The following is a 17060-nucleotide window of genomic DNA, read 5'->3' as shown; positions in this document are numbered from 1 at the left end:
ATGTTAAAAAAAATGTCCATCAACAGATGAACTGATAAAGAAGATGTGGTGTATATATATATATACAATGGAATACTACTCAGCCATAAATAAGAATGAAATTTTGCCATTTGTAGCAACATGGATGGACTTGGAGGGCATTATGCTAAGTGAAATAAGTCAGACAGAGAAAGACCAGTACTGTATGATATCGCCTGTAAGTGGAACCTAAAAAATACAACAAACCAGTGAATACAACAAAAGAGAAGCAGACTCATAGATATAGAGAACAAACTAGTGTTACCAGGTGGGAGGAGGAGGGGCAATATGGGGGTAGGGGATTAAGAGGTACAAACTATTATGTGTAAAATAAGCTACAAGGATATATGTACAACACAGGGAATGTAGCACATAGTTCATAATAACTAAAAATTGAGTATAACCTTTAAAAATTGTGAATCACTATATTGTACAACTCTACTTCAATTTTAAAAATTTAAAAATAAAAAACTAAAACAAATAACTGAAGCCAACCACTAACAATAATCTGTTTATATGATTTCTAGAAGAGTTGGTGGTTGGCCTTTCTTTTAATGTAGATCAAATCTCTCCCTAAATTGAGAGTTTGGGATTAGCAGGTGCAAACTATTATGTATAGGATGGATAAACAATAAGGTCCTACTGCATAGCACAGGGAACTATATTCAATACCCTGATACAAACCATAATGGAAAAGAATATGAAAAAGAATATATATATACACATATATATATACATATATATATAACTGAATCACTTTGCTGAACAGCAGAAACTAATACAACATTTTATTGATATTCTTCAATGCAATTTACAAAAAGAAAAAAGAAAAAAAATTCTGTCCCTAAAATATGAACAATCCATTCTGGAAATACAAGAAACATCCATTCTGGAAATGTGTTATCAAGCCTAAAGTGTTTTTTTTAAGTAGGAAAAAATACTAGTGTGATTTTTTTAAAGTTTTGTCTAATATCATTCCCAATAGTAATAAACTCACTATAACTTTGTCTAATAATTCAATTCATATACGTACAGAGAATACAATTCATTTGAAATCAAATATTTCTACTTCATGATGCCGCATGCAACACATAATGGATTAATGAAGCAAATGCTTTTAGGTGTTAAAACACAAAGCACAGTCACTGTTTTCATACAGTGGTGTCTATTCATAGCAAACGACCCCACCACGCACTTAAGCTGGGTCAGGGCAAGGACCACACCCTGCAACGGGTTACAGGATAAGTGGTAAATGGAAGTAGAACAAAAGTCCAATCATTCCTCTCAAGCTTTTCAGAAATCCCTTCCATTAATATCAATAGCTAGTTTTCTTTAAGGCTTTCGTCTGAAGGAATATATTATCAGCAACTGTGACCAAAGATGTTTTAGTTTATATACAACCATCTCCAGACTGTACATATATTTGCTTTGACTCACTTCAGAAATTCAAACAAAACAAAGGTACAGTAGGTATATAAACAAGCAAGTCACGGGGTTCATATCTGATTCTAACAATGATGTCTTATTTTTACTGCTCAGATAGCACACAGAGGCAGAAGGAAGTACCACCTGGAAACAACAAAAGATAAACACTTCCCTACACAGTCAACCAATGTGGAGCTTTCAAGGGATGAAAATTTATTTAATCATTAAAGAAAAAAAAAAAAAAACACACACACAAAGTAAAGCCAGTAAATAACTCTTATTTTAACCCAATGAACTCTGCCCAGGGCCCAGAGGATGCCGGAGGCATTGACTCTTTCCAATTTTTGAATGAATTGGTAAGTATCACTTTAAAACTCACTTTACGGAACAAAAATCATCTTTTGACAGATCTGTATTAAAATCTTTTTTTTAGTGTATTAAGAATCTATCAGAAGATGGTATTTCTCAAGTCCATTCATCTTTAGGAATACATCTCACATGAATGCATCATGCGCATTATGGTGAAGTTTTTTAAAATATTGATATTTGAGGGGAGGGAACATTGGCCAGGACCTATGGTCTCTCCTGCCTCTCCCACCTCAAGACAGAGCTCTCCAGGGGCCCGGGTGCCCTCCTTGATGCCCACAGCACGTGGCGGGGTGCACAGCCCAGAGAAAGGGCTCGGAGAGTCTTGTGTGGAATTTGAATTAAACAGGCAAGTAAAGGTTGAACTCTCACTCTTACCAACAATAATTGTGAGCTCTCTTCACTCGACTTTTCTTAACTTCAAGTCAGAACTCCCCATCTGGGAAACTGGGAAAGTCATTATACAGAGCAGGGCCGTGGTTACAGCGTTCCGAAAACACAAAGGGCAGTACAACTCCATCTAAGCCCAGGTACATTTGAGAAACTTTGATTCGAGGATGCAGGAGACCAGCTCTCTATCCTTTCATTTGGGAAGAGAAACAGAACAGAACTTGCACCAAGAAAGATGCTGGCAGGGCCGCGGCCTGGCAGGCTGTGACAGAGCAGCCCCAGATTTCGTGGACGTGGCTCCCAAAGGCCCCAAGTGCCAGCAGCGAGCCGTCAGCGACTCCAAGTTACTCCAGAAGCTATGCTCGCAGATAAGGGAGCTCTTATCAGGAAGCGCGTGTGTGCCCAGCACTGTTTATTTTGGCAGAGCGGCTCCCTTTCTCCTCACTAATTAAATGAGGCTGATGAGTTCACAGCCGCGGGGAGATCAGAGGAAAGTGTGCAATCTCCGGGCCCTCCTTTCCTCTGCTCCCCAGGCTTGGCCTCCCCTGGCACTTTCTCATTAATGTGGGGAGTGGATTTCACCCACATCGCGGCCCAGCAGGGGAGCTCGGGAAGAGCGTCAGATTCCCAATCAGCGTTGTACTTCGTGCCCCTCTGTCAGCAAGAGGATCTTCACTTCTCCTCAGACGTCAGCAACGGCTGCCCCACGGTCCCCTCACCGGCTGAGAGACCCCTGTCCCAGTCCTCGTACTGCCCCCAGAAGAGCCTTCACCCCGTATTCTAACGTGGCCTCTAGAACCTAAGGCTAAACACCCCGTAACACTCAACCTCGAATCCACCGTAGGGAACGCTCTCAGTGACTCCACGGTACCACTGTGAAAGCAAAGGCAATCAACAAGCCCACAGCTGATCACCTATCTTCTAAACTGATAAATCGTGTTGAACGATTGACCCAAGGACCCATGTAGTATCATGAGGCACTATTCCATTAATGGGTTGATAACTTGGGAAGAACTCTGTGTGCGTGTATGCGTGCGTGTGTGTACCTACGACCCAGGTCTTGCTTCAGATCTTCTAATTCAAAACACAACCTTTATATTCTTAATTTCTTCATTTTAGCACTAGGCTCAACTAAAGGGCACATGCAAGAAACTCAAATGCTCTGCCACATTTAAAAGGATGGATTTCCCCAAAACTTTCTTCAAGCTAGTTCGTAGGTTAAAAATAGCTAGGGTCAGATTCTGATCTAAAATAACCAGAGAGTGGGGTTACCCCCCATGACATGTGTCCATGGATTCCTCATAAACACCTATCAGAAAATAGGCATTACCCCAGCTGGGAATTTCCCACCTTCTTGCTGATGTTAAGAATCATTCTATTATTGTAAAATAATCTGATAGAACCAGCACACATTGGCAACTCCCCACATTCATAGTATTTCCTACCTGGTTCTGTAAAGTGTCTTCATACACACGGTCTCCTCCAGACGGAGTCCATCATTTCTTCTCTCGGCTCTTAACCTGGGGCTAAAATCCTTTATTTCAAGTGTCTGCCTCTCCTGCAAAGCTTTGGCTCAAGAGTGCTTCACTCTAACCACGCACCTGAGTTTCAACAAAACTCTTTATTAAAATGGAATAAATCATCTCCTTTGATCCTTGCAACAGGCCTGGGGGGTGGGCAGATGAGGAGGCTGGAGCTGGGAGGGGTGAGTAGCTGCTAAAGGTGCGACACAGGTAAGTGACAGAGGACAAAGGCACGTGGTGCTAAATCTCATCTCATGTCACTACCCATGCACCTGATTTCACTTAGTACTTAGCTGGTCAGTTGCCCTGAAACCTCAAAATTAATTTTCACTCTGATGTGCTTTATGTCTCCACATACGTTGTCATTTCTCTGAGGGCAGAAGATGTCACATTAATAACACACAGTGTCCATTTGAGTTGATCTTGACACAGTTTGGATTCCTTACTCATTACAAGGAGTATGAAAAATCATATTTAATCACATCAACATAAACCTTCATTTGTAATTTAGGAAAATTGTCCTGTGCCACTAAGAGAAATAACCATGGGGACCCACAGGGAGTGAGACCCGTACCTCCTATTCCTGGCCTTCAGGCCACCAACCCCTGGGACTTTTCTCCCTCACTTTGTCTTTCTAAGACTATTGGCTTCCAAGCTGGAGACCAACATGAGCCTAAGGCTGGTAGTTCAACATTCCAGCTTCTTCTCTGGAAATCCTTATTCCACCCCCAAAATCCACCCCAAGACTAGGGACTCCATCTCCCCATGATTCCCAGTCCCGGGAAAAGAAGTTCCAGGCTCAGATGGAGCTACCCCAGCATGAAAGTCACTGTCACTGAAGCAACCTGCCACCTGTTACTTTCACTACTGAACCTGGAGCTTCTGATGGGAGGTTAAGTAAAGTTCCATCAGTAATCCCAATCATCAGAATGAACCTTTGGTTCAGTGACTGATGTATTCCAAGGCTACATTCATTATCATCCTTGTAGTATTTTGATTTTGATCCCCAACTATGTGCTTTGCTTCTACCAAATTCCTATCATGATCCACTTGATTGACTTAGATTTTGCAACCCAGCACCCAACATTCACATATGTGGTTTAGTAGATAGGAAGTGTTTCTTATGTATTTCACATATGCCTATTTTGCCTTTTCCCACTGGGTGGTGAATCACGTGAAGGCAGGGGGTGTGGGCTGCCTCCTTTTTTCTTTTGCATCTCCTTTACAACGCCCAACTTTGTGGAGAATGAGTGTTCAAGACAGGCTGTTTACTCAGGGTATATGCCAAGAGTGGGATTGCTGGATCATATGGTGGCTCTATTTTTAGTTTTTTAAGGAACCTCCACACTGTTCTCCATAGTGGCTGCACCCATTTACATTCCCACCAACAGTGCAAGAGGGTCCCCTTTTCTCCACACCCTCTCCAGCATTTATTGTTTGTAGACTTTTTGATGATGGCCATTCTAACTGGTGTGAGGTGATACCTCATTGTGGTTTTGATTTGCATTTCTCTAATGATTAGTGATGTTGAGCATCCTTTCATGTGCCTCTTGGCCATCTGTATGTCTTCTTTGGAGAAATGTCTATTTAGGTCTTCCACCAATTTTTTGATTGGGTTGATTGTTTTTTTGATATTGAGCTGCATGAGCTGTCTGTATACTTTGGAGATTAATCCCTTGTCACTTGCTTCGTTTACAAATATTTTCTCCCATTCTGAGAGTTGTCTTTTTGTCTCGTTTAGAGTTTTCTTTGCTGTGCAAAAGCTTTTCAGTTTAATTAGGTCCCATTTGTTTATTTTTGTCTTTATTTTCATTACTCTAGGAGGTGGGTCAAAAAAGATCTTGCTGTGATGTATGTCAAAGAGTGTTCTTCCCATGTTTTCCTCTAAGGGTTATATAGTGTCTGGCCTTACATTTAGGTCTTTAATCCATTTTGAGTTTATTTTTGTGTATGGTGTTAGGGAGTGTTCTAATTTCATTCTTTTACATGTAGCTGTCCAGTTTTCCCAGCACCACTTATTGAAGAGACTGTATTTTCTCCATTGTATATTCTTGCCTCCATTGTCATAGGTTAGGTGACTATAGGTGCATGGGTTTATCTCTGGGCTTTCTATCTTGTTCTATTGATTTATATTTCTGTTTTTGTGCCAGATTTTAAAAAGACACATGCACCCCAGTGTTGATTGCAGCACTATTTACAATAGCCAGGACATGGAAGCAACCTAAATGTCCATCGACAGATGAATGGATAAAGAAGATGTGGTATATATATACAGTTGAATATTACTCAGCCATAAAAAAGAACAAAACTGGGTCATTTGTAGAGACGTGGATGGACCTAGAGTCTGTCATATAGAGTGAAGTAAGTCAGAAAGAGAAAAACAAATATCGTACATTAACGCATATATGTGGAATCTAGAAAAATGGTACAGATGAAACTATTTGCAGGGCAGGAATAGAGATACAGACATAGAGAACGGACGTGTGGACACGGTGGGGGGGTGGGGAAATGGGGGTGGGATGAATTGGGAGGTTGGGATTGACATATATACACTACCACGTGTAAAACAGATAGCTAGTGGGAACATGCTGTATAGCACAGGGAGCTCAGCTCGGTGCTCTGTGGTGACCTAGATGGGTGGGATGGGGGTGGGAGGGAGGTCCAAAAGGGAGGGGATATATGTATACAGGTAGCTGATTCACTTCATTGTACAGCAGAAACTAACACAACATTGTAAAGCAACTATACCCCAATTTAAAAAAAAAAAAGAAAGGCTGTTTAACTAGGTTATTTTCTAGAATTTGGTAGAACTTAAACAGAGATAAGAATGTGCCTTACATGTTCCATAGAACAGAAGAAAGAAACACCCATCCAAATTCTATCACTGTTCTAAGGCTTCATTTCTTTAAGAGCATGGACAGAAAGTATACACAGAACAACTCTCTTGTCAGTAACCACCAGACTGCACCCTTAAAATGTACCCAGAACAATCAACAAAAGAAATCAAGACTCCAGCCATTACATTCTGAGTTGCGCCAGGATTCAGGATGGGCAAGTAAAAATGTATCATTGGGCTTTAAAATTAAACACGAATCCCACTCAAACAGGTTTGAGAACTAACGTAATAGCCATTGAAATTTAAATTCTTGTTTCCACAGTGCAATCCTTCCAAGCTACATTTCCTCTTTAATAAAACTGTTGCTGGAGGCTGCATCTGCCCAGTGTCGTATGTCCAGACATTCCGTCCATGAAGTGCACACCATCAAGAAAGCACTGAAAACAGAAGTCTGCACCTGGAACATTATTCTATGTCTGAGATTAAAATATGCAATCCATTCTGCCAACTCTGTTTCCATACTTGTGTACTTTTTTCCTGCGTGACCATCATCATCCCGTCAGGCTACATCTCAAAACTGGAAACATTAGAAACTCGTCACTCAAGTTTTGAATCTAATTCTCTATCATTCACTCAGTTTTCATTGTGGGCTACAGGCAGCATTATGTGGCTATGAAGGATTAGTCACTAGATTAAATATACTCTATAGTAAATAAACACTCAACACCTTTAGCAAAAGGAACAAGAAATTCATTTTAACCTCATTTTGGCCAATAGCTTCCTAACCGTCCTCTATTTTTCTTCAAGTGATCCACAAGGACCAGACACACTTGCATAACCCATAGCAGGTCAGTGGCAGAACCCAGAACCTGAACTTGGCACCCTGCCCAGTGTGTGTCTACACCACGAGACAATAATAAATCAGGCAAAACGACAGACACCATGGCACTTGCTTAGTCCTGTCCTTGACGACTGCAAAAGTCGGGCTTTCCTTCCCATTCCTCAGCCATTTTTTCCTAATTTTATTCTAGCCTGTCTATTAGCAAACAACCGATTTGGGAACATGTCATGATCGTGGTTGTGAAAACTCTGGAGTGTTAAGGAACTGCTGGTGTTTTGATAATTGTTGGTATGGCGTGTTTGGGCATACCGCATAATTTCCTTCATAAACATCCCAATGTGAACTTAATTAAGTTCTGGTGAGAAGCAACAACACTGTCAAAAAACAGATTATTAAGAAAACTGCAACCAACTTGGTTCTTGGCTCTCGCAAAATTGAGATTTAGATTACTATAAATATACTCAATTACGCATACTGCCAAATACTGTATTTCAGTGTTTGTCCATAAAATGTAATTTGAAATGCATGTAGGATGATACAGCCCCTTCTGTAAAAGGAAGTTATTATCTGTGATAAAAAGTGGTTGTTGACATTGGAAATGCAGACACATGGATGCAGACGGGAAATTTAATAAAAAGAAAACAACTGTAGCAGGGAAAAGGGGGGTTAAGGACATGGCAAAGCCAAGCCAGATGTGATTGCAAATATCTGCCTGCAGGCAAAACCGGGACTCCTACCTTTCAGATGCACCATCAGCAGCCAGGAGAAGCAAAACACAGCCCCGGATTCAGAAAAGGAAAACGGACTATTCAATGCATCCCCGCTTGCTGTGCAGGACTCCTGCGAGCAGAGGAACGCATGCGTTAATTCCTCCGCACCGCTTCTTCCGGTGTCTAATGTTAATTGCCTGTAGATTTCCATTTTGCCAGCCTTCCCCATCCGGAGTCCTCAGCAGGCCCCACCCCCCAGTAGTCTGATGAACTGGCTTTAATTATATTCAGTTGCAAAGATCTGAGACCGCGCCGTAGGAACTGTATTTCGACATGTTTTACTGGGCTCAGATAATCTGTTAAATGTTAGCTTATTTAAATAAAACCCACTGGAAAGTTCTCCACTCTCCACACCCATGCAGTTTTCCCCCGGGAAGTTATTATCACGGATCTCCAGGACCCTGAGCGACTCCAAGCATACCTTCCAATCCTCCCCAAAGCAAAGTTATCCCAGTGGCCACAGCCCCCGATCAGTGCCATTTGGGGCCAATGGTTTCCGTATTTCCTTTAAGACAAATGAGGTTTTCAGCGAGTGTTTTACCGCAGGCTGTCAGTGGCACTGCTTCTTCCTTAGTGTCCAAAATAATTCCCTGCCTATGCAAATAACTGAAAATGCATAGATTCTTCCAAAAGGGGTTTGTGAGGCTCCAATTTAAATTTATCACTGGATTCCAAGCATTCAGTAGAGTTTGGCTTTTAGGTTAGGGATTCTTTCTAAGACCCAGAAAGGATATACTAAAAGCATCATGAAAGTCAGGTTTTCTGAGATATTTTAGTACAAGCGCAACCCTCTCAAGACGGAAGGTTTTGATAGTTGTCCCACCTTCAGCCTAAGTTAGCAAACCACACTACAATAGTGCCCTTCTGGGTTTGTGAATTCCTATCGCTCAGGACAACCCGTAATCTTGAGTATTGCAGAACCCCTGTCTTTTCCTTCTCTTCCCAAGTAAATTGCTGGAAGACTCCAATTATAGTGGAACTAATGAGCATGAAGCTTGTGGGTGGTGTGGAAACACTTGGTCCTGCATCAAACCCTCAAAAATTCCAGAAAGAAGGCAGCACCCAAGGGTGTGCACAGGACATTGTTGAAAAGGACAGACCTTGCGATCCAGAATGATTGGTTAAATTTTCTGAATCTGTATGTCCAACAGCACAGAAATGTTCTAATAACATGATGCTTAACAAGAATCATACATTTCTCAAGTCTTGCCATGAATGTATTTGAAAACAACAGTAGCCACATTAATAGAAATCAGATCTGGAAAGATCTACCCAGGTTCTTGTATGGGTATCCAGGTTAGGGAATTTAAGAAAGTTTAGTAGACCTTGAAACAAAGTCTTCTAAGCAATGCACCCAATTGCTAGTTGAGACCAATAGCGTTGGGGGCGGGGGGGAGGTCCTGTGTTGAAATTCTCAGTCCTAGGGGCCGTTTTCAGCCTCTGGGTGGAAATCCAGAGCTGAATCTTTGGGTCTGTAACTGCCTCTCTGCTGACATGGGCTGGCACTCCCACAAAGCGAGCACATTGTGGGACCAGCTGGTTAAATTTTGGCCAAATAGTAACCTTAGAGTGGGCACTTTTGGAACCTGGGTATGAACACATAACCATTTCTTTTCAAGGTTTCAAACCTGTAGGATATTGAATAAACAGGTATTTAAGATTAGAAAAAAAGCAAGGGCTTCCCTGGTGGAGCAGTGGTTGAGAATCTGCCTGCCAATGCAGGAGACACGGGTTCGAGCCCTGGTCTGGGAAGATCCCACATGCCGCGGAGCAACTAGGCCCGTGAGCCACAATTACTGAGCCTGCGCATCTGGAGCCTGTGCTCCGCAACAAGAGAGGCCGCGATAATGAGAGGCCCGCGCACCGCGATGAAGAGTGGCCCCCACTTGCCACAACTAGAGAAAGCCCTCGCACAGAAATGAAGACCCAACACAGTCAAAAATAAATAAATAAATAAATAAATAAATAAATAAATAAATAAATAAGATGCCATTACTTTAAAAAAAAAAGAAAAAGAAAAGAAGCAGATCTGAAGCAGACCCTCAACTTCAAAGATATTTAATAAGCCCATTTGTGATAATGCTGTGCTGGTTGTGATACGAAACAAGATGGTCATGCAGAGATACTAGTCTTCCATTTTAATTCTAATTATTTGCAACTTTTCTTATTGCAACAAGAATACATAAACATGATATAAAATGTTGAACATTGTTGTCACCCCTACTCTTAGCACACAGGTAACCAGTGTCAGGATTCTGGTGTATGTCATTCGTTCCTTAATTTCTTTATTACTCATTTATTTATTTAGCACCACTTAAAGGTCAGGAACTATATATATCCTTTCTATTCTTTATCTATACATAAATATGTATATTTTTAAAACATGGAATTATATTCTACATAGGACTTTAACCTCATTTGTACTAAATAATATATCAAGAACTTTTTATTTCATCATCTACTTTACACCATATTAATAGTGATATATTATCCATTAAATTATAGATGGACCATAGCTTATTTAAACAAACCATAATTGTCAAGTATATGCCATTTACGTAATTACATAAAGTACTGTATTAAATGGAAATTTTTACACACATCTTAATGGTTTTATGATCATAAGTTCTAATAGGTAGACCTACTACATCAAAGAATACATTTTTTAGGACTTTCCAAACTTATTGTAGAACTAGCCACCGCTTACATTTTGCATTCCCACAAACAATATGTGATTTCTCATACTCTTCCAATGATACTTTTTCAAATGTTGTCAATTTGCTACGTAAAAATTCACATCGTTTCGAATAGCAGTTTTTTAATTACTAGGGAAATTGAACTTTTTCTCATTTGGCTAGCTTGTTGCTGCACTCAACAATAAAAGATATTTACTGAATGCCTACTATGATACAGACCAGTTCTAGGCACTGGGAAAGATAAATGCTTTGCAAATCATGAAAAGAATAATAAAATACCAGGAGATATAACATGAAGAAAACAAGACATGGAAAGGACAGTCATTTCAAGTGCTACAGTATGAAGAGGAAATTGGACCAGATGCATTTTTTTTCTTCTTGTAATCTCTATTTTTTTAACTTTTTGTTTTTTATGTATACAATATACAAAAGAATACATATAACATATATGTACACTTTAAAGAATGATAATTTTAAAAATAAATGCATCAAATGCCCACATACCCATCACCCAGCTTAAGAAACAAATACGACTGATTATCCTGATGCCCTAGGGATGCCACCACCTTCCCTTCCTTCCTTCTAAGAGGTAACTCCTGAGCTTTATATAAATCACTCCTTGATTTTCTTGCTAAATCTTCCAGATGTGAGGGCATCCCTGAATAACACACTGCTGAGTTTTGCCTGGTTTTGAATTGTGTATAAGTTCTTCCACACTTTAGTATTTTGTTTGTTTTGTTCTGTTTTGGCTTTTGCCTACACTGTGTGTTTGACCTGATCTGTGTTGAGTATGGACTCATCATTTCCATGGACCTAAAGTCTTCCATTACTTAACACACCCCATATGCTCATCCCTCATGCTATCAGTGGACGTGGAGAGTTAGGACGTTTTCTTTTCAGTTATCACAGGCAACGTTGCTATGAATCATCCTATACGTGTCTCCCAGTTAAAAAGTGGAAGAGTTCCTTGAGGAGATCTCTTAGATCCAACCACATGACATGGTCATTTCTGAAAGTCAAAAGTGGTCGAGTGATTGCTTTCCAGGATATGCATGCACTTGACCTAATTCCTAATAAGTTGTTTTCTAAAATGGTTTCACCGGCTTGCACAGGTGCAGCGGTGTGTGAAAGTTCTTTGGTTCCATGCTCCTGCCAACGCTTGCTGTGGTGAGACTTTTTAATTTGGGCCAATCTGGAGGGTGGGACATTGCCGATTGTCCCAGTAACTAACAAGGCTGAGCATTTTCCATGTGTTCATTAGTTACCCAGACTTCTTCTGTGTCTGACCTATTCATATTTTTTGCTTCTTTTTTCATTGGAGTGTTTATCGTTTCCTTATTAATTTGTAAATGTTTGTACATACCTTCAGAATACTAATCCTTTGTCAGTTATGTGTTGAAATATCCCAGATCATGGCTTGCTTTTTCACTGTCTCATTGATGTCTTTTGAAAGACAGAGGGTCTTAATTTTATTGTGGTTGAATTTATCCATTTTTCCTTTATGGTTTGTGTCCTTTGTACTTGTTCAGGATCCTGCTCTAGTCCCAGAGTCATAAAGATATCCTTCTATATTCTCTTCTAAGTATATTAAAATTTTGCCTTTCACGTTTTAGATTTTTAATCCACCTTGCCCCTGGCTTCAGAATTGTCATTTGAATATGGACCATAAGACAGCTTTTATGATTTTTGCACATGCATAACCAACCACAGCACCACTTTTTAAAAAATGTTTTTATTGGAGTATAGTTGCTTTACAATATTGTGTTAGTTTATACTGTGCAGCAAAGTGAATCAGCTATGCATATACATATATCCCCTCTTTTTTCGATTTCCTTCTCATTTAGGTCACCACAGAGCACTGAGTAGAGCTCCCTGTGCTATACAGTAGGTTCTCATTAGTTATCTATTTTATACAGAGTATCAATAGTGTATATATGTCAATCTCAATCTCCTAATTCATCCCACCCCCCGCTTCCCCCTTGATCCATACGTTTGTTCTCTACGTCTGTGTCTCTATTTCTGTTTTGTACATAAGATCGTCTATACCAATTTTTTCAGATTCCGCATACATGCATTAATACACGATAACAGCACCACTTTTTGAATGACTCATCATTTCCACACTGACCTGCAATTGTGAGCTCTGCCATTTATGGGATTTCTGTTTGATGGGCCTCTTTCTGGGCTCTCTATTCTATTCCTTTGGTCTCACTGTGCTAATAGACCATGTCTTTATTGCTAAAACCTTATAAGAAGACTTGATATTTTGTAGAGTATATGTTCTGCCTGGTTCTTCTCAAGACTGTCTTGCTTATTCCATTTACTCTTCCATTAAAATTTAGAATCCGCTAATCATGTCCTGCAAAAAACTATCCTGTTGGAATTTTTATTAAAATTGTTTTCAATCTCTCATCACATCGTGGAGAATTGACATTTTTATGATGTCTTTCTACCATGGATATGGCTCTTTGTCCATTTGTTTAGTTCCCCTTATTATAGTTGAATACAATTGTACGTGTCTACGTAAAGGCCCTGCATGGCATTGGTAGATGTGTGCTGGCCATCCTCTCCTGGCCCCCGAGTGTGCCCTCCGCCCTTCCCGTCATGCCCTGCGTCCAGGAGATGAACTCCATAGACTCTACATCCAGGAGTCCCTGCGTCCAGCCTCCCAGGAGGGTCAGAAATAGGAAGCAATGGCGAGGAGAGCAGAGGACAGGAAGAGAGTAAGATGGGGTGTTGTGCCCCGCCCCCTCTCCTTCAGGCAGCCAGGCCGCAGGGCTGTGCTCTTCTCCTGAAACAAAGCTCACCTCCCACTTTCAGAAGTTGCCTAGAGCTGCAACTCCCTCTCCAGGTTCTGGTATCCACGCCCCACTCTCACCCCACAGACTGAGGGGCCTCAGTGTTACTTACCTGGGGGTGACCGTCTCTGTTGGCTTCCCTTCACCCTGACTACATCTTTCTAGTCATCAAACTCTACGTTGAGGATATTACCAGTTTCCTGTAGAGATCCCAGCTGGATACAACTGTGTGTGTGTGTGTGTGTGTGTGTGTGTGTGCGTGTGTGTGTGTGATTTCTCATAATTTGTAGATTCTTTTGCTTTTTCTATATGGAAAAAAATCATATCATCTGCAAATGGTGATGCTTCGCTTTTTCCTTTTCACCCCTTGCACTTTGCTTGTTTGACTGAGCTGCCTTATACTCCACAGCAACGCTGATTAGCAGGGGTAAGAGCAGCCGCAGCCCTTGTCTCATCCCTAATGTTCAAGGCATTGCTTTTCATAGTTTTCCACTAAAAAGTTATTTGCTGTAAATAAAAGAAGTTCCATCCTAAACTTAGCTTGCTAAGGTTTTATCATGCATGGTTGATGAATTTCGTGAAGTGTTTATCTGAATCTATGGTGATCACAAGATTTTCCTCCTTTAAACTATAAATATGATGATTTACATAATACATTTTATGATAGAAAGTCAATCATTCCAGAAATAAATGCTATTTGATCATTGCTGGCCCTAGTTATCGAATAGTTTACTTAGGATTCTTGCCTCTAGATTCACGGCCAGATTGGTCCATGCTTTTCCTTCTACTTTTAGAATCAAGGTTGTATTAGTCTTGTAGGTGATAAGTGTTCTCTCTTTTTCTACTCTTTGAAAAGAGTTTGTCTAAGGCTGGAACTATCTGTTCCTTGAAAATAGAGTATAAATAACCTATAAAAACATCTGGAACTGGTATTTATTTTGTGGAAAGATTTTTAACTACTGGCTCAAATTCTTTCAAAATTATAGGACCCTTCAGGTGTTTATTACTTCTTAAGTCGGCTTTAATAATTTACACTTTTCTAGGAATTTTTCAACTTCACGGACGTTTTTAAGTATTTGACATCAACTTGATCATCATATTCCTTAAATTTTAATCTCTGCTGCATCAGTACTTACGACCTTAATTCATCCTGATACTGTTTGTGACTTCTCTTTTTTTCTTGACCTGTCAGAAGTTTGTCATTTTAAGCAAATTTGGCCTTGATAGTTTTGCGGTTTTCTATTTTATTTAATTTATTTCTACTCTTATTTCTTTTCTTTTTTCTACTATTTTTGGACCTATTCAGTAATTTGTTTTTTTCTGTCTTCCTGAAATGGACACATAGCTAATTTCTTGTCAGCCTTTCTTCTTTTCTAACATAAGCATTTAAAGCTACAAATGTCACTCTAAAATATACTTTAGCCATGCTTGCCAAGTTTTTATAGCTAGTATTCCTGCGCTCAATATCATTCAACTTTAACTACTTTCAATTTCCATAATGATTTCTTCTTTGAGCCATAGGTCCTTTTTTGTTGTTAATTTCCAAGTATATGAGGTTTCCTTGAAGTTTATCTTTTTGTTGTTAATTTCTAGTTCATTTGTATTGTGGCTAGGGACTTGGAAATTTGTAAGCTTGGTTTATGACTATTAAGAAATAGATTTTTAAATAAGCCCATGTGTGCTTAAAAAGTATGTGTAATTTCCAGTAGCCAGGTGCGGTTGATACATACACATGTATGAACACATACATGCAGATATACATATGTGTGTATGTTTATGTCTCAGTAGGTAAATACAATATTGTGCTGTTCAAATCACCTATGTCCTTGGTGATGTTTTTACTGGATCTATCAATTACTGGGAGGCATATTTTAAAACATGTCAAACATCTCCTGAAAACAGTCAGTTTGGGCTTTATATATGATTAGGTGCCTACAAATTTAGAATCAGAGCTTCCTGTTGGACTGAAACTTCTACCAGTGTGTTGAAACTCTCTAATAAATTATTTTGCCCTTAAGGCTAGTTTTTCCTGATCTGGTCCTATCCACCTGATCACTGAGGACTCCAGCGTACTGACCTAGTTAAGTAATAAAATGAACTCAAAGCCATCTGTCAGGCAGACAGAATCTATAGCTTGATCACAATCTCCACCAAATTTGAAAGGTGACATGCTACTTTTTTTTTCAGCTTTCCCCTTATCTCCATGCTCTGTAATTTGCTTTTATTTTTTATTCACTCTCCATTACTTAAGTGCCTCTTAGATGAAGTCGTTCGGGACAGGCTAATCATTGGCCAGCTTGAGACGCAAAATAAACTTCTCGGAGCCACGTGTGGTTCTCTGACCTTGGTTAAAACACTACCAAAAAGCCTTTTTCACTCAACATATTTTCAGGCCAATTAAAGACACAGAAATGTAAAAAGTTCTCCAAGATGTCAACAAGACAGATCATGTGGGGTTCTTTCCATTCCGTAATCTTGAAAATCACGTCCATCTGACCTTGGGGGGACACTTGTCCCAGTGGACAGATGCACCCGCTGCAGTCTCTTCCTCAAGGTATGAACTGTAATGCTATTGGAGCTGGGGAAGAAACCAAGACAGAAAGATAATGATCGCTGAGCAGAAACTGACTTTCTGGCCACGTGTGGTAAAACAGAAATTGGCCTTTGGGGGTCTGGGTTGAGGGTGACTATTAGCTTGGGTCACCTCATAAGAGGGGGGAGGAAGAAGAGGAAAAGAAGAAGAAGAAGGACATTTGCTAAAGCAAAGAAATATAAGTCAAACTCATTTCAGTTCCTTTTGGAAGTTTTTCCCCAGGATGTCTGCTTTTCTCCACCATGCATCCGTCTCCCACATACATGTGTGTAGGTGGTCCTCCTTATCATCTAAGGCTTTCAGGATGTGTTTCTTCCTCTGTAACGAGGCTTCCTGCCCCTTCCTCTAAATCAGGCTCCCACTCGCCACTCAGGGTCACGTCAACTTCCTTTCCTGTCTTCATGACACTTCTAAAACTATCCAGTTCATTCATTTTTGTATTAGATTATTTGTCTCACCGACTAGGAGACACTCCATGTGATTGGGGAACCTCTCTTTATCGCAGAGCCTGCCTTTCGTAGTCGCTAAATAAATCATTGTTCAAACAACCAATGAATGGATGGATGAATCCAGCCAGCCAGCCAACTGACTGCCTTAATGGACAGACACCCAGTCGCAACTGTTGTTTTGGTTTTTCTTCTTCATCCTCGAACAAAACCGCGAGGTTATCACCTAGAAAAGCAGAACGAAGAGAATCTACCCCGTCAGTCTAGTCCGTTGAAGAAGCATCTTGTCCCTCCTTTGAAAAACGGTGATTTTAAGGAGAAACATTAACACTCTTGCTTAAGGAAAGCATTTGGATGG

Source organism: Balaenoptera acutorostrata, chromosome 3 (assembly GCF_949987535.1).
Source record: "Balaenoptera acutorostrata chromosome 3, mBalAcu1.1, whole genome shotgun sequence".
NCBI lineage: Eukaryota > Metazoa > Chordata > Mammalia > Artiodactyla > Balaenopteridae > Balaenoptera > Balaenoptera acutorostrata.
This window is presented reverse-complemented; position numbering follows the sequence as displayed.